This window comes from Arachis hypogaea, chromosome 19, assembly GCF_003086295.3.
Source record: "Arachis hypogaea cultivar Tifrunner chromosome 19, arahy.Tifrunner.gnm2.J5K5, whole genome shotgun sequence".
Taxonomy (NCBI): domain Eukaryota; kingdom Viridiplantae; phylum Streptophyta; class Magnoliopsida; order Fabales; family Fabaceae; genus Arachis; species Arachis hypogaea.
This window is the reverse complement of record NC_092054.1, coordinates 7,579,607-7,600,503: the sequence shown is the minus strand read 5'-3', so window position 1 is coordinate 7,600,503 and position 20,897 is coordinate 7,579,607. Positions and strand designations below refer to the sequence as shown.

Sequence of the window (20,897 nt, the reverse complement as noted above, 5' to 3'; positions counted from 1 at the left end):
GCACTACAAAAAAAAAATTAACACTCAGTTTTAGTGTATGTAACAAGTTTAATCACCCGTGCCATGCACGTGATAAGATTGAAATTATAATTTTAAGTTGTTATGTTAAATTTCATTTTAATTATAATAATTTAATTAATAAAAAAATAACTTGTATGCGTTGTTTTTCTTTTCTTAATATAGTGTTAATTGTATTAACTATAAAATAGTTATTTAATCTACTTTTTTTTCAATAAATCAGGCATATATACTCAATATGACCATAAATAATCTAGTAATACTTAAATCTACCAACAAAGTTTTATATGTTGGTTTACTGTGAAGTAAGAAAATATCAAAATCAACTCAAAATGAAGAACAAATTAATAGAGAATTCTAATACAGAAAGTTTTGTAATAAACAATATATATATATATATATATATATATATATATATATATATACTAATTACAAACGATATGAATTTTTAATGAAAATACTGGATACTAATAGAAAAAAATTATATAAATAAAAATTATTAATTTCAATTTCAATTTCATATAACAAAACAGTGGTTTTCAAAAATTATGGAATCTTTTTTTGACATATGTATTATGCCATACGTATAAATTATATGGGTTATTATATAAATTCATATATATACATAACAAAACAGTTTAATATTATATATTTTTTACATTAATTATATGCTAATATTTTGAAAAAAGAGATAAAAGAAGAGATATATAAATATATATAATATTATTACTATATATGAAGTAATTTTATATTGCTTTAATTATAGAGACTTACTATAATTATATAAAATTTAATTTGAGGAAATAATTTCTATTGCCATAAATAATATACTAAAACTGTTAATATATTATCTTCTTTATGGTTAATTGAATTTATCAATGATTTTCCCGTGTAAATCGTTATTACCCAATTTTTAATAATGACTTAATATACAAAATTTGAAATTAGAAATTATTATTACTAATTCAATTAACTGGTTAATTCAATAATAATTGTCAAATTATTAAGGTGCAAAATCATTGATTTATTCAATAGATTTTCATATATTATTTATATTTCAAGTAATAATTTGAAATTATATTATTTACCCAGGTAATAATACTATTATTAAAAATTATTTTTTGCATTGATTTTTAAATCAATTATTAAGTAATTATTTTTGTTAAGGTAATTGTTTATAAATTATTTCAAATTATATTTTGTTAATATATAATTATTTAGATTATTATTCATGATATGGGTATAATTTAATTTTATACCAATTAATCAATTATAATTATATGACACGGGTATAATTTTAATTTTATTTACGGATTATTTTCCGTAATAATATACAATATATTATTTATCGTGATAATTTGATTTGATTGATTTCTATTTTATTTATGTACATAAATAATTAAAATATATAACATAAATATCGTAATTATTATAATTCTATGATATAATTATAATGAAAATACTTTTTCAAAATGATATAATCTACTATTATTCATCCACTAATTATTTGGCAATAAACCTTAATATGATTTTTTACATCTCCGCTATAAGAAATAACTATTTAGATATACCAAATAATATGTAACATATTACCACCTATATAAGTTAAGGCACAAAGACAGAATTTAACTAAGATGATTGAAACTTTCACCAAACAGAATATGACCTCAATCGAATAAAAAAAGGTACTCAATTTTGTATTAATTAGCTAGTCGAAGAAATAACATACTCATTCATTATTCATGTTTCATTATATTTTTTAAATAATATATAGAAAACATATATCCTGTGTATAAAAATGTGACTATTAGTAATTTTATTAATAAACCTTTTTTTAAACTATTACTAATTTCAATTTTAATAGAAAATCTGAGGAAATAATTTCGCTTGCCATAAATAATATACTAAAACAGTTAGTATATTATCTTCTATCTGATTAATTGAATTTATCAATGATTTTTCCATGTAAATCGTTATTATCCAGTTTTTAATAATTACTTAATATACAAAATTTGAAATTGGAAATTGTTATTACTAATTCAATTAACTGGTTAATTGAGTAATAATTGTCAAATTATTAAGATACAAAATCATTGATTTACTCAATAGATTTTCATATATTATTTATATATCAAGTAATAAATTGAAATTATATTATTTATCCAATTAATAATACTATTATTAATAATTATTTTTGCATTGATTTTTAAATCAATTATTAAATAATTATTTTTGTTAAGATAATTGTTTATAAATTATTTTAAATTATATTTTGTTAAGATATAATTATTTAGATTATTACTCATGGCACGGATATAATTTCATTTTATATCAATTAAACAATTATAATTATATGACACGGATGTAATTTTAATTTTATCCACCGATTATTGGCAAATAAATTTTATTCCAATTATAAATAAAATCTGTTTTTATTGGTAAATAAATTGTCTTTAGGTCAACGATTTAATATATGTGTAGGTTCATTTTTTTGTCAAATATAATGAAAATACAAATAAAGAAATAAAGGATAAAAATAAACTTAATAATATCTGACACTACTTTATTTTATTAAATTATTTAAAAATAGTACATCTACAAAAAATAATCATAATATATATAAATTGAGGCAATCATTTAAAATTCTATAATTATAATTTAATCAAATACTAATAGTAAAACCAAATTACCTAAGTAATATTGAACCTATTCTAGTCCTTAGTCACGTATAGTATAAAATTATTCTTGTAACGACAACCAACTGAAATAATATCGTAAGTTTCAATATTTAGAATTCGTGCAAAATCAGACCATCCTCTTGTTAGATAAGCTTCATCATCCGCTATCCATACAATGCAGCAATGTATAGAATTGCCACACCGAGAAACCAAACTAACTCTTATTCCCCTCAATGGCATTGCATGCATGCAAAAGAAAGCTGGTAATTTCTGAAAAAAAATCAAAATATGTTAAAAAATTATTCTAATAATGAACGACTTAAACTAAGAAAATTTAAATATATTACCAATCGTTGAAATTGCATATTTGAATTTGTCACGAATTTATCAAAACTGAACTGAAACTGAGGGAATTCAATTTCATTATATGCTCCACTTCGAAGATTTTCGGGCAGACGTAAAAAGCATGGAGGGGATGGAACTTGAACTTGCCCTATAAAGTTCCATGGATGCAATTCCTCAATAAAAAATCGAGCTCCTCCTAAGAAATCTAACTTTAACCACATTCCATTGGGTTGGTCATAATAGGTGAGTAGATCCAATCATCCTTCGGTAAAGTAGAGACTATTGCCTCTTCTTTGAACGCTTACATCCATGTAGTTGAAACCCGAATCAGTGAAGACAACTCGATGAGGTATTTCATGGATGTGATGCATTGTAAATGATTGTGGCAAAAGACAATCGAACTGGAACATTAGACGATAAGAATAACTTAGAGTAACAACAAATAAAAAATTATCAAAAGAATAATATAATAGAATGAGTATATGAAAAATATTATAAAAAATTATAAATTGTACCTTAAAAGGATCAACTTCAATAAAAAAAACGAAGAATATATTCTTATTCTATGAAGTAGTAAAAAAAAACACTAAATATAAAATTATGAATTGACTCTCAAATTTAGATTCATGTACCACAGAAAAACACTATATATAGACTTTAGTAAAACAAAAATAAATATGTAAATTACCTATTATTAAGGTAATTTTTTAATAATGCATTAAATATTGATTTGATACAATTATAATGAATATATGTTCCTAAATTAGTATAATTATATATTAATTTCATCATATCACGGGTAACAAAGATTTTTTATTATTAGTATTACTATTATTGATATTATTATTATCATTAAAATGAATAAACGTATTTTTAATTGATAATTGATAAGTAGTTTAATAATGCATTAAATTTTGATTTGATACAATTATAATGAAGATATGTTTCTAAATTAATATAATTATATATTATTTATAAATATTAAATACAAAATAATTATATTAAAGATATTTTTTATAAAATAATTTAAAAAAATTATTTGATATACGTGAATCGAGTAACAAAGATTTTTTATTATTATTATTACTATTATTGATATTATTATTATCATTAAAATTATTAAAAGTATTTTTAATTGGGGGCCTGCTACACATACAAGTAAAAAGGCCGTACAAGTTTTACAAGTTATCAGCCCAAACTTCATTAACACGCGCATTAACTCATTTTGAATGGAGCGTAACTACACGCGCCCCACTCAAACGGTTTCTCTTCGTCTTCTTCTTCTTCTTCTTCTTCTTCTTCTCTTCTTCTTCTTCGTCTTCTTCTTCTTCCTCTTCCTCTTCCTCTTCCTCTTCCTCTTCCTCTTCTTCTTCTTCTTCGTTTTTTTTCCTATTTTCATGGTTTCTGAAATTCTTCTTATTCTTCTTGCTGCACGTTCTTCTTCCTCTTACTCTTCTTCTTCTCCTTTTCTTTCGTTTCTGCACGTTCTTCTTCCTCGTTTTCCTCTTCTTCTTCTTCATTTACGTCTTTTCTCTCTGTTTTCTCATTTTTTTTTTCGATTTTTCATGGTAAAATCGTTTTTGAAGAAGAAGAAGCAGCATAAGATGAGGAGGAGAAAGAGAAAGAGTTCTGAATTATGCATAAGATGTACTTCAACGAATTTTGGGTGTATTTTCTTAAATTCTTTGGGTGTATTTTCAGTAACCCTTTGGGTGTATTTGAGTGATATCTGACTGATATCTATGGGTGTATCTGACTCATATCTATGGGTGTATCTTACTGATATCTATGGGTGTATTTTTCATTTCAGAAAAAATGGCAAGCATTACAGAAATACACCCAAACGATTACATAAAATACACCCAAGAGATTACAGAAATACACCCAAACGATTACATAAAATACACCCAAGAGATTACAGAAATACACCCAAACGGTTATAGGAATTCACCCAAACGATTATAGAAATACACCCAAAAGATTACAGAAAATACACCCAAAGGATTTAAAGAAATACACCCAAAATCATGCATAATTCAGAACTCTTTCTCTTTCTCATCCTCATCTTCTGCTACTTCTTCTTCTTCAAAAACAATTTCAAAGCTTGATGTCAAAAAATAATAGAAATCGAGAATAACGAAGAAAGAAAACAGAGAGAAAAGCACGTAAATGAAGAAGGAGAAAGAGAAGGCAAGAAACAAAAGAAAAGAAGAAGAAGAAGAGGAAGAGGAAGAAGAACGTGCAGCAAGAAGAAGAAGAAGGTGTAATGAAAACGTGCCGTAACAGTATGTGGAGGAACTAACGTCAACGACGAAGAACAAACCATTGAGAAAGGAGGAGAAAAGAACGATCGAAAAAGAAGGAGAAGAAGAAGGGATGTAGCGCGTCGTACGTGGAGCAGCGCGTAATTTGATTTTATTGTTTAATGAACTTGTAAAGCATACAAGCCCTAATGACTTGTATGCAGAGCTTTTCCCTTTTAATTGATAATTGATAAGTAGTTTAATAGTGCATTAAATATTGATTTGATATAATTATAATGAAGATATGTTGTTAAATTAGTATAATTATATATTATTTATTTAGTATTAATTATAATATAATTACAATAAAATAATTTAGAATAGAAAAAAATTTATTCGTTTTGGAGGGAAAACGGAGGCATGAGAGATCGACACGTTACCTTTAGTAGTTAGGGGAAAACCCAGTTTTAGTATATTAAGTAGACTAGATTTATAATTTTTGTCTATTTAAAAGGAGATTTGTTTAGATCTATAGCCTTTTTTATTGAAATAAACAGATTATTGAGATATACTCATTAAACATTAAAGAGTGAATATATGTCTTAAATCTTAGCCCATAAAATGTGTCACTTTTTGTTTTTTTTTTTTAGTTTTTGTGTTGAAGAGTGAATGTATCCTGAATCTTAATCGTTATTTATTTTAACTATAATCCAATTATAATAAAACTTACGAATTCAAATTAAAGTTTCAATTCATGCTTTAATTATATTATAATCAACATTTCAAATCATATTACAAAATCTTATTATAATTAAACGTATTTAAGTAATAACCAAACTCAAGAATCGTCTAAATCAAAGTTTAAACGCATGTTATAATTAGAGTATAATCAAATACATTCTAAAATTATATTACAAAATCCAGTTATAATCAAACGCAATTAAGATAATAATCAAATTTAACATTCAAACTAAAGTTCAAACTCATGCTATAATTAGAATATAATCAAACACGCTCTAAATCATAATACAAAATCTGGTTATAATCAAACACGCTTATAGTAATAATCAAACTCAATAATCGAAATCAAAATTTAATACTATAATCAGATTATAATCAAGGCTGCTCTAAATTATAGTACAAAATCTTGTTACATTAAAACTATTACTGAAAAAATTAAATATCATATGTTACAAGAGTAGCTAATGATTCAAATGATTGATACATCACAAGAATAGCTACAAGCCTACAAGTGGTGTCCCTGCAGAGTAGGGTTCATTCTCCAGTGAGCATTCTCCCAATTCACCTAAAATTTGGCAAATAAAGTGAATTTAGTAAAATTCTTCTGTTTTTTTGGATAATGCTAGAGAGACAAAAAAAAAACAGCCAAAATTTGTCTTATTTAACATTCATTAATTGTTAAATTATGACTGTTTTTGACTGCATTTCCGGTTTTTAATTATATGGAGATCGATTTCTCTTTTTATTGGGTTTTACATCTTTGTAACAGATATTCAAAGTGTCGAATACGAAAGAGTAGTGCGTAATGCCTGTGAATTGGCGTCCAGTGTCCACCAGCATCTAGCGCCGGCAATTAATACTTACGCTAGACACCGGTTCGCAAGAATTATGGACTGCTCTTTCGTACTAAACACAGAATCATGCAATGTAATAAAATGAAATCGACCACATAATATTAATACTAAACCAACGGCCCGCAGATTTTTATTAAACGTTTAGAGTAGTGTTATATAGAGTAGAATGATTGAATGAACAAATTATTGTAGCAGTAGTACTCCTAAAATAAAAATGTCAAATGCCCCCATTGACATTCAGCTCATCCACCATCTTAAAATGGTCCCACTTCATTCATTTAAAACAACGCCGTTATTAATAATAAATAAATAAATCGGATAGTGCAGTAGTGCTAGGTAATTAAAAATTAGAGGATTTAAATTTATTTTATTTAATTTTTATTTATTTTAATAATAATAAATAAATATTAAATAAAATAAATTTAGATTATTTTTAGTTAATTATTTTTATTATCAAATATTTTTGTAAATAAATAAATAAATAGAGCTGCAAACAAACGAATAGACACTACTAAAAAATAAAAATTGATGTACAATAATTATGAATTTCTCACTTTATCGTTTAAGGCCATTACACTTGTTTAATGATAAATAGTTGGCAAGAAATTAAAGTGAATGATAATAATCAGAAGAAGATTAATTTAGGAAATTAAGTATAGAAAATTAATTTAGTATGTAAGCTTAAGAGTTTATGATTTAGAATATAAAATTTAAGATAAATTATCTAAAAAATTAGCTAATATTTTCTAGTATCACTCACTCTAACAACAACAACAATATTAACAATAATAATAATAATAATAACAACAATAATAACAATACTAACAATAATAATATATAACAATAATATCTTTTATAATAAAAAAAGTCTAAGAGACCAATTAGAGGTGTAGCCAAAGCTAACTCAATCAATTTCGTTGTATTTTTTTAAAATTTAAAAAATTAGAAAAGTAAAGAATTACCTTTTTTATATATAATAAGCATGATTTTGAACTAGTTGACTCTAAATTACCTCACTTTTAGTTGGTTCCTTAATGAAATCGTTTATAATAATAATAATAAGAATAATAATAATAATAATAATAATTTTAACAACAACAATAACAATAATAATAATAACAATATTAACAATAATTATAATAATAATCTAAACAACAACAATCATAATAATAATAATACAAGCTTAGTATGTTAATTCAGCCTTGAAAAAAATGGATTTTCCTGTGGACGAACATCTAATTTAATCATTTATATATTGATCAAAAGGAAATTTGTATGATATTTAGGAAAAACTACCAAAAGTACCTATGAAGTTTACAAACGCTAACAAAAGTACTTATAAACTAAGGAAATTAACGCTGTACCCATGAAAGATGGGTTCCATATGACAAAAGTATCCAAATCTTAATTTTTTGTTAATTTTTTAATAAAATTCCTAAACTACCCCACCCTAACCCCATTCTACCGTCACTCCCTCTCTTCTCACTTATCTCTCAAAAACCCTCACAGAGTCACAGAAACTCTCTTCCTACCTTTTCATTGTCGTCCGCCACCCACCTACTCTATTACCGTCAATCTCTTCCCCTCTCACTGCTTCTCCCTCTCACTATTAAGGTGACTACAGCACCTTCATCGCACACCTATGACCCAACCTGAGGAGAATGCTGTCGTGGCGTGCCTGTTGCAGCCAAGGAGAACGTCGTCGTGGCGCGTCTGACCCAGCCGAGGAGAACACCGTCGTCGCACACCTGAGAAGAGAGAGGGGTCGTGGTACTCTTGCATGCAGAAAGCGGGTTCGGTAAAGAGAAATCAGAGAAGAAAGGGAGGCGGCACTGTGGATGGAGGTTCTGCCATTGACGATGTTACAGTCGGCCAGCGAAGAAAAATGTATTTCTTTTTTTTAAAACATTTTTATTTTATTTTTCTTCTTTTCAGAAATTGATTTATTTACTACTAAAATGATACTGTTCTTTTTTTTTTTTAATCTGCTTCTATTTTTTATGAAGGCTGAGATTGATTTACAAAAGATCCAGTTGATGGCTACTTCTACTTCTGATTTTTGCTGAAATAAATTTCAAATTGGATGAATGGATTTGTTGATTTTTTATGGCTGATGGCTTTTTCTATTTCTAGTTTTGCTAAAGTGAATTGAAATTGGATGAATGGATTTGAAAATTTTTATGTTTTGAGTATTTTTTGGTATTTGATTAATTTGGTTTGGGTATGGATTATAAACTTATGAGTGAATCGGTTGAGGTCCGATCCTCTACCACCACCACCACTACCATTGATTTCGGTCTGATTTGTTGTAGGAGTAGTTTTGGACTCCATGGCAAGAGTTGGTGCAAATTGAGTTATGAAATGTTGAAAAAGTGAGTTGAGGTTGAGTGTAAGGTAGTTTAGGAATTTTATTAAAAAATCAACAAAAAATTAAGATTTGAAAACTTTTGTCATACGGAACCCATCTTTCATGGGTACAGCGTTAATTTTCTTAGTTTATGAATACTTTTGTCAGCGTTCGTAAACTTTATAGGTACTTTTGGTAGTTTTTCCTATTCAATTATAATCATAATGTTGCAAGCGTAAGAAATAGCGTATAAAATTAGTCTCGTATTAAAAAAAAATAAGAAAGAGTGAAAGTTTATAAAAATGAGAGATTCATTAATTTATTACTTTAAGGTTTTGAGTTGGATGTGGTGTCTTCTCATCTTATTCGTAATAATAATAATAATAATAATAATAATAATAATAATAATAATAATAATAATAATAATAATAATAATAAGGTTAAGAATATTTTCTATTAATCAATGCACTAAATGTCTAGACCAAAAAAATATATTATAATAGTCGATGAAGTCCTCGTCTACATTAACAAAGAAGTTAATGTTAGAGTGCGAGTTTATGTCTAATTTTATCTTATGAATCTCCATTCTTAATATATATTAGTGTATTTTATAAAATATTAATATTTATTTTAGTATAATAATAAATTTATACGAACAATACGATAAAAAAATAAACTAATAAAAATATAATATATGGATTATATTATTCATGTTAATATTTTTTTAAATATATTAAATTATTTTTATTAAAATGTTCTTATAATTAATTAGTAAATAACAAAAATATCTTTTTATTTATTTAAAAAAATAACTTAAACAATTTATTGTTGTCTTTGACAAAATTATCCTTTTAAATTTAACAAACATTAAAATTCAATTAACCTTATTTTTTAATTCTAATTTCAAATAATTTAAGGGAAAAAAATAGAAAAATCAGAAAAAAAAAATTGTTTTCCATCCTGACATCTTCTCTCACTCTCCAATCCGAAAGATACAACCAGAAGGCTATGTATATGTATGTAGTTGGTGAAAATTAAAGAAAATTACAAGAATAAATTACTCAATTATTTATTTCGTTTAATTTGATTTATATAAAATGTGGCAGAGACACTCTATTTATAATTCTTCAAAAAGACTTGGTCAATATTTTATTATTAATTGTAACAAAAACTTGATGATAATATCCGATTTATCCACACTTTTGATATGTTAGTGTATTTTGTAAAAAAATATTATATGTATATTATGAGTTTGTAAGTATTGAACATACTACTCTCTAAGCGGTTAGATTATTAATTTCAGTAAGTTTGTAGTATTTTTCAGTAAAAATATACCTCATGTTATTAAGGAAGAAATTACTATTTTTTTTAGAATCCGTAATATTGGTGCACAATACAAATATTTGGGTCTCTCAACTATTGTTAACAAATTTAAAAGTCAGACATTTGCTTATGTAAAAGATAAGGTGTCGAAGAAGTTACAAGGTTGGAAGCGTCATCTATTGTCAGCAAGAGGAAGAGAAATCTTATATCAAAGATGTGGGTTGTGCTATACCTATCTATACTCTAAGTTGTTTCAAGTTGCGCGAATCTCTATTAGATGATATTCATAAAATGATGATGCAATTCTGGTGGAGTCAAAAATAGAATGAAAAAAAACTCCAGTGGATCAGCTGGGATACAATGAACAGAATTAAAGAGGAAGGCGGTATAGGGTTTAAAGATCTCAAAGCGTTTAATCTGGCGATGTTAGCAAAACAAGGATGGAGACTAATAACTAAACCAAATTCTCTGTTTTATAAAGTCTTCAAAAGCAAATATTTTAGACTTACCTCTTTTTTAGGAGCAAAACCAGGTCTGAGACCATCTTAGGCTTGGCAGAGCTTACTGGAAGGCAGAAAAGTACTAAAACAGGGTACCAAATGAAAAGTCACGACACAGGGTATAGTAAAATTCAAATAAGATCCATGGTTTGGTAACTTATCTCCATTCCGAGTATAGGAAGAAGATTGTAGTGATGGAAATCTGATCTGGCTAAGACAACTGTTCAATGAGATAAGGGGTTAGAATACACAGCTCATTCATAGTATGTTTAGTCCCAACATAGCACAACAAATCTGCCAAATGGACATTGAAGAAGGTGAAGATTCAGTCATTTGAATAAAGCATGATTCAGGTCAGTACAATATTAGAACGGGATATGAAGTAGCTTACAAGTTTTTCCATAAGCCTATTGAAGATCTTCACATTAGATTCCAAAGTAGACAACTATAGAGGAGCATCTGGAAGGTTCGATGTCAACCAAAAATCAAGGCCTTTCTATGGAAATTAGCTCATGAAGGGCTAGCGGTGAAGACGAATCTTTATGAGAGGATACCTCAGATCCCCAATTTGTGCCCGTGATGTTCTTCACTGTCGGAAACATACCTTCATGCTCTGATCTTCTGTCCGGGAGTTGTGCAAGTCTGGAATCAATCACCAGTAACAAGTGTGATTCCTAGATATCCGACTATGGAACCATGGGAGTGGTGGTGTCAAGTGATGAAAGCGGTGAGAAGAAGAGGAGATTCAAAAGAAAAAATCAGTCAAGTGAGTTACCTTCTATGGCAGATCTGGTTATCCAGAAACTCTCTCATTTTTAAAAATTGCAGAGTTGAGGTTGAAAATTCTGTCCCAAGCTCTGACATTCGCGGAAGAATTTGGGTGACTTGGGAGGCATAGCAACCGAAACTGAAGAGGAAAAGAATAGCTTGACCTTTTTGTTCTGAATCCCTAATGCTTTAGCTTGGTATTGTTCTTTCTGGGAGTTTTCCAAATTTTTATTAGAATAAAAGACAAATAGGTCCCTGACCTTTTTAAACGTGGATATTTTCGTCTCTCAAAATTTAAAAATACATTTAAATTCCTCACCTTATAAAATGCGTGACAATTATACCCCTCAGTCGAGTTGGGGTTCAAAACGGCAACGGAACATGCTGACCTGGAAGGGTAGAGTGTCAGGTGTCTGTTTTGGTTGCTGATGTGGATGGAGAACAAATTTTTAATGGACAAATTAGTCCTTGTGGTTCAAAACGTCTTGGAACCGCCGTCAGGTCGTCTTTCATCATCAATACCATTATTGACGGTACTGCCGCCATGTGCGTAACTCAAAACCTCTTTATCGCCTCCATCATCCTCCTCAACCTGAATTTCTCCATTAACACCACCGTTTCCAACAGCACCACCGCCCTCGACGAGAGTGTGAACCCGAACACGTGAAAAAACGACATCGTATAGAGGAACACCGCGGTCTTCTCCCTCTGCGCTCGAACGACGTCGTATACCCCTGCCATTGCAATCAGGTTCCGATGAGTTAGCATTGTAAGACCTCTAACTTTTTAAAAGTTATTAATTAATCATTTACGATGCATTATATTTTTTTAAGACTGTATTTCGGAGATTTTTATATAAAAGTTGAGTAAACTCTTATTTTTGATTTAGAGTTCTTATAATTGAAAAATAGGGAATATTTTATATGCCTTAATTTTAAATATTTATATTTTTAACCTTATTTTATAAATGAAGGAGAATTAATTTATTTGTCTCCAATTTTTATTTAATTAGCATTTAATCGAAACTAATTTATAAATTTGTAATTGAAAGGTATTTTCAAGATGGATATTTTATATTCAATTTAATATAATATCTCTTAATTTTATTAAAATTTAACAAAATCCCAAATTATCCAAAAATCCCTAATTTCACATTTGCCCCAAATTGAACCCTAATCCTAAAATCAAACACACAAAACCCTAATCTTAATTAACACATAATTTTCCCTTTATCCCAACTGAAACCCTAGCTGCCCCTTACCTCCTTCAGCCGCCAATTACTTTCACTCCAATAAACCCACTCATCGAAGAAAGAAAGAAAAGAAAAGGAAAGAAGGAAGGGGGACCGAGGAAGGAGGGAGATGGGGGAGAAGAGGGAGGCGGCGCGGTGGGTGTCACTGCCACCGCCGCCGCCGCTGCTAATCGAGAGAAGGGGAGATCCAAGAAAGAGAGAGAGTGCGTTGGTGGGAGAGGAAGACCGCTGCCACAGTTGCCGCCGTTCGTCCTCCAACTCGTCGCCACCATCGCGGATCGCCAGTGACCTCGCGCCCGTCGCCGACGACCACGAGCCAGAGGAGAAGAAGAACGATACTATTACGCTGTTCCTCGCTGCAGATGAAGTTCGCCGCCGCAGCCGTTACTGTTCGCGCTGTCGTCGTCGCCGAAGGGAGCCATCGTCGCTGTCATCGGAACAGAGGGCGAGAGAGAGACAGAGAGCTCGCGGTGGGGGAAAGGATAGGCGCCGCCGTGCTGAGTGAAGCTCCCGCCGCCGTTCCTGCCGCCGTCCAGCCTCAGTTAGCACCGCCGAAGCTCCTGCCATCACCGTCGTTGAAGAAGCTCACCGGAGCTGCTGGAGGCTACCGCCGCTCTACCTAGTTCTGTTTTGAGTCGCGCAACCGTGTCCGTGGCCGTCGGAGACCGTATCTGAAGCCTCTATCTTCTTGGGTTTTGGTTGTTGCAAGTTACTCGGCTCTACGTTGTTGTCGGAACTAGGCCAGATTTACCGGTAACTGCTTCCTCCTTTCTTGAATCTGTTCTATTTCTATTTTGCTCCGCTATTTTGATTTTATTGATATCCCTGTTGCCTTACCAATTGGAATATGTTACTGCCATCAGGACAGATGCATAGGTCCCTGATTATGTTCTTTGCTGCTCCGTCGTTTTGTTTTCTATAGCTGTAGTAAGTTATTTTAACCTTGATATCCTTACTGCTATTGTTTTCCTATGAATTATTGAGAATTTCGTGATATTGACGTTCTAGGGTCGAGTTTCGGTAATCACATGGTTGGAGTAAAAGTCGTTTTTGTTGTTGTGAAAGTAAACGGAACTGCGGATGCAGCTGCCGCTGAATGCGAGCCGAAAGAAAAAGAGTTTAGTCTCGTAGTTAGATCGCAATCGAGGTAGGGGTTTTTCTTAAATATATTTTACATTACAGGGTTGTTATAAATCGATATTAACGCGTAAAATACATTTTTGTGATTTCGTGAGTCTTATGAATTGAATTGACTTGTTTTGGTTGAATGAGATCATTAATTTGATTTGATATTAAACCCGATTTGATATTGGAATTTGATTTTAAAATAAACTTGGAAAAATACTTGATATTTGAAAATGGGTTATTTATTGAGAATGATTTGCTATTTTTGGAAATGATTCGAAAAGTGTTTGAGGGAATGGTTTGGTTTGAAACTGTTTGAGAAGACCGAGAATTCTTAACTATTGATTGATGTTGTTGGTTGAAGTCGGTTTAAATTGTGAATTATAGGATTGGTTGATTGAATTCTGGATTTTGTAATTTCTTTGGGTTGAGTACTGTTGTTATGATAATGGCTGTTGGAAGTGATTTGACTGATTAACAGGTGTTTGGTTTGGTTTGGTTGGGACCCGAACAGGGTGGCAGAATCCGAGTTTTAGAGGAGATGCTGCCGAAATTTTATAAAACTGGAAGTTTTGTTTGAAGTAATTGTTTAAAAAGATTTAGTTCTTAAACGTTATATGTTTTGGATTGTTTTATTTAGAAAGATAAGAATTATGTTTTTAATTGAGATTGTTGATTAACAGAAAGAAGGATGATGAGGATTGATTTGAAATATGATTTTTGAATGAATTTGGAAATGGGATATGGATTGACGAATGATGATGATATTGAGAATGGCTTAGATATTGATGAATGATGAATGAATTATTTGTGGCTTATGAATTTAAAATATCCGAGATACGAGGTTCCCTGGATTAAGTGTCGTGGCTTGCCACCACGTGTACCAGGTTGAAAACTCGATACTCTGTTGACCCTATGACGTAAGTGTGACCGGGCACTATATAAATTCCCGGGAATGTTACCCCCATTGAGCAATATTGATTATTTGAGAAAAAACTATGCATAGACTCTTGGGGATGCACGTCAGGGGACAGTCTAAGGACAATTCAGACTTGTCGGGTTGGCTGGATAACCGACAGATGAGCCTCATCAGCCATAGGACAGGCATGCATCATATGCATTTGTATGCTTTGTTTGGGTTTGAACTTGTTTTAGTTTGCCTAATTGCTAAACTGTTCTTAACTGCTACTTGAACTATTTGCTGTAACTGCTACCTACTTGTGCTTTCCTTGTTTGTCTTGCCTGTGTTTGTCCTGGCATGCTACATTTGAGAATAAACTTTGGTGCTAAATTAATGATTATGTTGTTTGATTGCATGGTTGGTTTCTAATTGAGATTTTTCTTATAAGGAAGGAAATGTTTCGGATTTTTGAATAATTACACGTTTCTTTAAAAAGGTTTTGAACGATTACCTACTGGTTTTTTAAAAGATTCATAAGGCAATGATAATCACTGAGCTTGAAAACAATTTTCTTATTAAATATCTTCTTATGACAACTTTGAAACTGCGTGGTGAGACCGTGTGGTTAGGTTCTCACCCCCCTACAGCTTTATCTTTTCAGGAACCGGGTGAAGCATTAAGAAGAGTTATACTGCGTTTGGTTTATATGTTGTTGTATTAATTAGATTATTTTCTTCCCTCGTCTTTGTTATTAAAATTTTGTAAGAGGGATAGGAATTGTATGTTTTATATGTATAATATATTGAGTTATTATGTAAGGAGTCTTGTATATGAATCTATGCCTGCTTGTATTTTTCTTAAGATAAAGTATTTATTTTCGGTTTTCTAAAAAATCAGCGATACAGTGTCGAGTCACAGGCTCCTATTTTAGTATTTAATATGTAAATTAGTTTTAATACTCCTTACTATGAGAGTAGCGTAGCCGGAAGCGTGACTTCTGATAGTGAGGGTGCACTACAAAAAAAAAGGCCTATGGTCACGGTAAAAAACCGTGACCATAGCTAGGAAAAAGGGTGACCATAGATCTATGGTCACGGTTTTGGACCTATGGTCACGGTTTTTTATCGTGGCCTATTCTCTCGTGGCCATAGGTCTATGGTCACGGTTTTTTTATCTATGGTCACGGTTTCTATGGTCACGGTTACAATTTTCAAATTCTGACACTTTAGGCCACGTTTTTTCACCGTGACCATAGGTTAATCTATGGTCACGCGTAAAAACCGTGACCATAGCCTTATCTATGGTCACGCTTTTCACCGTGACCATAGCCTCTATGGTCACCCTTCTTAAAAACCGTGACCATAGCCTTATCTATGGTCACGGTTTTCACCGTGACCATAGCCTCTATGGTCACCCCTCTTTAAAACCGTGACCATAGCCTTATCTATGGTCACGGTTTTCAGCGTGACCATTGCTCTATGGTCACCCCTCCTTAAACCGTGACCATAGCCTTATCTATGGTCACAGTTTTTACCGTGACCATAGCCTCTATGGTCACCCCTCCTGAAAACCGTGACCATAGCCTCTATGGTCACCCCTCTTTAAAACCGTGACCATAGCCTTATCTATGGTCACGGTTTTCACCGTGGCCATAGCTCTATGGTCACCCCTCCTTAAAACCGTGACCATAGCTTTATCTATGGTCACAGTTTTCACCGTGACCATAGCCTCTATGGTCATCCCTCTTTAAAACCGTGACCATAGCCTTATCTATGGTCACCCCTCCTTAAATCCGTGACCATAACCTATTTTGTTTTATGCGATTTAATTTTTTTTAAAACATAATCACATCCCAAAACGATGATAATTACCAAATAAATCTAAATATAAGAAATTCAAGAAATCTAAATCATAAAAGTTTTATTATAAACTAGATATATTTTTAGTCTAAATAATACAAATAAAAATAGTGTAATTATCCATTACATGTAATAACACGTAAAATCTCGTTTCAAAAAGTACACAAGACATCAAAATGTTACATGTAGATAACTAAAGTCTTTAAAAGACTCATTCCATCTCATCCAATATACAAGTATGAGAATAGAACAATTAGGCAGCACCCTTTCCCTTCTTCTGGATTTTCTTCAGTGCAACCCAAAAGCTTTTGAATTGCTCTTCCCATGTATTGGATTGCAAACTTTACCTATAACATTAAAAATCAAACAAAATCAGCTTAACAATAGTAAAACTGTTACCAAATTTTGATTCAGCATTAGTTATAAGTATAAAAACAACTATATATACTCACAGTGAACTTTGGAAGACGAACTTTATATGTATCTACAAGTTCCATCATCAAATCAACCAAATCAGAGAATGGACTATCTAAAACCATCCCTGCAATTGACGGAACCTCAACTCCATACATAAGGCTGAAGAGAGTCACATAATTAATGGCATGATATACCGGTCAAAATTATAAGTTGAATTCTTACATGCACTTAACAAGGAGAAAAAAATTGATTCACATTGGAACAAAAACATACATGAGTTTCCAATTCAACAAATAAAATTACCTAAAATAATTTTTGCTCATGAATATAATATGAAATCCTTAGTGCTACATATAAAGAGCCATTGGCCCACCAGATCAATAACTTTCTGAGAAATGTACCAATGAGGATAGTTCACCATCAACCCCATCAACAAACTTTAAGACTTCTTCAATGTCCATGTAGGCTGCATCTACCGCCTTTTTAATAAGGTCATTGAAGAACTCTCCTTTTGTTTCAATGTCTACCCTTATCTGGAAAGTATGGTAATTCATTCATCATCAACTAGCAGTACATAATTTTGAGGTGAAAAAAGAAACAGGAACTAGAAAGTGTAATAATCACACAATACTTAACTGCTAAAAGATGAGCTGAACGGTTCTGAATTTCTCCAACAATGCTACTGTGTGCAAATAATCGCTACCGGTTGCAGATGATTCAGAGGCCCTTTTACGTCTCTCTTCATATCATGATTCTTTAAGGAGTGACATAATTCAACAAGTGTGTGTGTGTGTGTTGTGGTGGGGGGGTTTGGGCTCTTTGCCAAAGGCTGACGGCATTGATGGTGGCAAGCACTGGTTTGGTGGAGACTTTCTTTCTCAGCAATGAGTTTTTGTATGTCTTTGAATTTGGGGCTCTGGCGTTCCCCAATTGCCTCTTTCATTCAGCAAAAACAAGTAAAGTTTATAAACACACACACATATATGATCTCATTTTTGTTCCACCATATGAATTGAAAGTTAAAACCATTGAAATAAAGAAACTATTTCAGATAGTGATTGATGACTCTTAAGACATGGATTAACCACCCTTTATATCATAAAGAGGAAAACAAGATAAGTAACAATGAATTATGACACATTCCATGCTTTTTGAGGTAAAACACATCAAAAGAAAACAAACCAATGAAAGCTTCTCATACCTTGCCACTGGTACCAACAGCTACTACCATCTTAGCTTTAGCAGCAGCAAGATCCTCACTGAGCTTCTTGTTCTTGGATTCAAACTCCACATTCAAACCCTTTATTCAAGCTCTCACATAATAAAGGTTTGAGTATTTCACACGTAAGAGTATAATTCAGATAAGGTTACAATAAAGTTAGAAAAATATGATTTTCAAACCTATAAAAGGGCAAACTACGATTTTCAAACCTATAAAACATGGCAAGATTTTATGAAAAATATTTAGTGTAGTTGAATTTTTTCCTTATTGCAAGCCAACCAGCCTCTGACACAATGGATCTGATGGATATTAATCAATTCATATATCCCCCTAAAACAATAAATTTAGACTCACATAATTAGTTTCAAAATTTAATCAACACAAAGCAATGGAACATACATGATTAAAGCATTGAAAACATTATTCGGTTAAATACATTTAAATCTGCTTCTCATGGACCATCATTAGTTCATTACTCTTTTATCACCAAACAAAGCGGTATCTTCATGAAAGAAAATTCACAGTATACAAACAAAACCCAACAAATGAGACAAATCATAAAAAGAAAAGAAAATGCCAATAGTATTCAGTAATGATTTTAACTATTTTGTCACTCATTATGCTACATAAAAATAACTTAAAAATTAGAAGATTAGTTTATATTATAATATGAAACCATTCTAGTAATTTCAATTTTTTTCTTAAATTTCTAAGAATAGACTTCAGATCTTGACAAAATATAAATATAAACCAGAATAGAACCACCAGTTTATTTTACCATATGAAACTAAGCATTATGTTCATTTTGCATTACATATGATAGTTCCAAGATGATGTAGATATGTACCTACTATTGGCAGCAAGGACGCGACACCGATTCACCTCCAGGGACGGCGAGCTCCACCGGTGACGACTGGGTGCGGTGGCAGTGACGGTATTCGGCTCCCCTTCCCTCACGCGCTTCACTGGCTTAAGTCAATCTCTCTCAGCGTCGCTCTCCCTTTCTCCTCAGTTCGCGATTCCAACAACGGTGGCGGTCTCCATAGCTGCGACAACAAGGCGTGACAGTGACGGCGCGAGACAGCGCCCCTCCTCCTCTTCTCTCGCGCTGGCATTCTCTCTTTCTCTTCTCGTCTGCAGCAGCGCTGACGAAGAACCCAGTAGCGACAACGAGCGACGGCCCTTTTAGGTCACCCCCCAAAACCGTGACCATAGACTCTTTTAGGTCACCCTTTTTTGAAAAACCGTGACCATAGCCCCTTTTTGGTCACTGTAAAAAACCGTGACCATAGACCTCTTTAGGCCACCCCCCAAAACCGTGACCATAGACTCTTTTAGGCCACCCCCAAAACCGTGACCATAGACCCCTTAGGTCACCCCCCAAAACCGTGACCATAGACCCTTTTAGGTCACCCTTTTTTGAAAAACCGTGACCATAGCCCCTTTTTGGTCACTGTAAAAAACCGTGACCATAGACCCCTTTAGGTCACCCCTAAAACCGTGACCATAGACCCTTTTAGGCCACCCCCCAAAACCGTGACCATAGACCCCTTTAGGCCACCCCCCAAAACTGTGACCATAGACCCTTTTAGGTCACCCTTTTTTGAAAAACCGTGACCATAGACCCTTTTTGGTTACTGGAAAAAACCGTGACCATAGACCTCTTTAGGTCACCCCTCAAAACCGTGACCATAAACCCTTTTAGGCCACCCTTTTTTAAAAAACCGTGACCATAGGTACTCTATGGTCACCCTTTCCAAAAAAACCGTGACCATAGCTTTTTTTTTTGGTCACCCTAAAAAACCGTGACCATAGAGGGTCTATGGTCACGGTTTTTTACCGTGACCAAAAAAACCGTGGCCATAGACCCAAAATGTTGTAGTGGTGTTACAAGCATCACTCCTTTCACCTTCTCTGTGGTTCTTGAAGAGTAAAGAATAGCTACCACATCAGACTGAATCACCTCCACTTGTTCGAGTTTGGCGCCGGGTCGACTCGCTGTCATGAGCGATTCGAACTCGGGCGAGTCGATGAGGACAGTTCCGTGACGGAACTCATCGGGAAGGTTGTTAACCGCTGATGACATGGCGAATGCAATGGTAGCTAGGTTTGCTAAGGCGGATGGTGCGCGTGAGATCGTAGCGCGTGGCAAGTGGATTTGCCGGTGAAACAACGACGCCGAGGGAGAGGAGCGTGAAGTGGAGGATAGGAACGTGGAGAGAGGTTTGGAGAGAGGACCAAAGCGGTGTCGTTTTTGGAGATTGTGAAGAGAGATGTACGGTTGGCAACTAGGGTTTCTGAACA

The 20,897-nt window shown here is 32.3% G+C and overlaps 2 long non-coding RNA genes across 2 annotated transcripts; one reads left to right on the top strand and one right to left on the bottom strand.

The window, feature by feature from the left end:
• The first annotated feature begins 13,053 nt into the window (after window positions 1-13,053).
• On the top strand, window positions 13,054-15,930 carry LOC140182005 (uncharacterized). Its single transcript, XR_011877769.1, has 4 exons — window positions 13,054-13,822; window positions 13,933-13,996; window positions 14,078-14,216; window positions 15,743-15,930. It is a non-coding gene; the product is annotated as an uncharacterized lncRNA (long non-coding RNA).
• A 1,134-nt stretch (window positions 15,931-17,064) lies between these two features.
• On the bottom strand, window positions 17,065-19,752 carry LOC140181811 (uncharacterized). Its single transcript, XR_011877281.1, has 6 exons — window positions 19,441-19,752; window positions 18,573-18,671; window positions 18,008-18,307; window positions 17,773-17,904; window positions 17,407-17,495; window positions 17,065-17,301 (listed from the first exon to the last, which is right to left on the bottom strand). It is a non-coding gene; the product is annotated as an uncharacterized lncRNA (long non-coding RNA).
• Window positions 19,753-20,897: the final 1,145 nt, after the last annotated feature.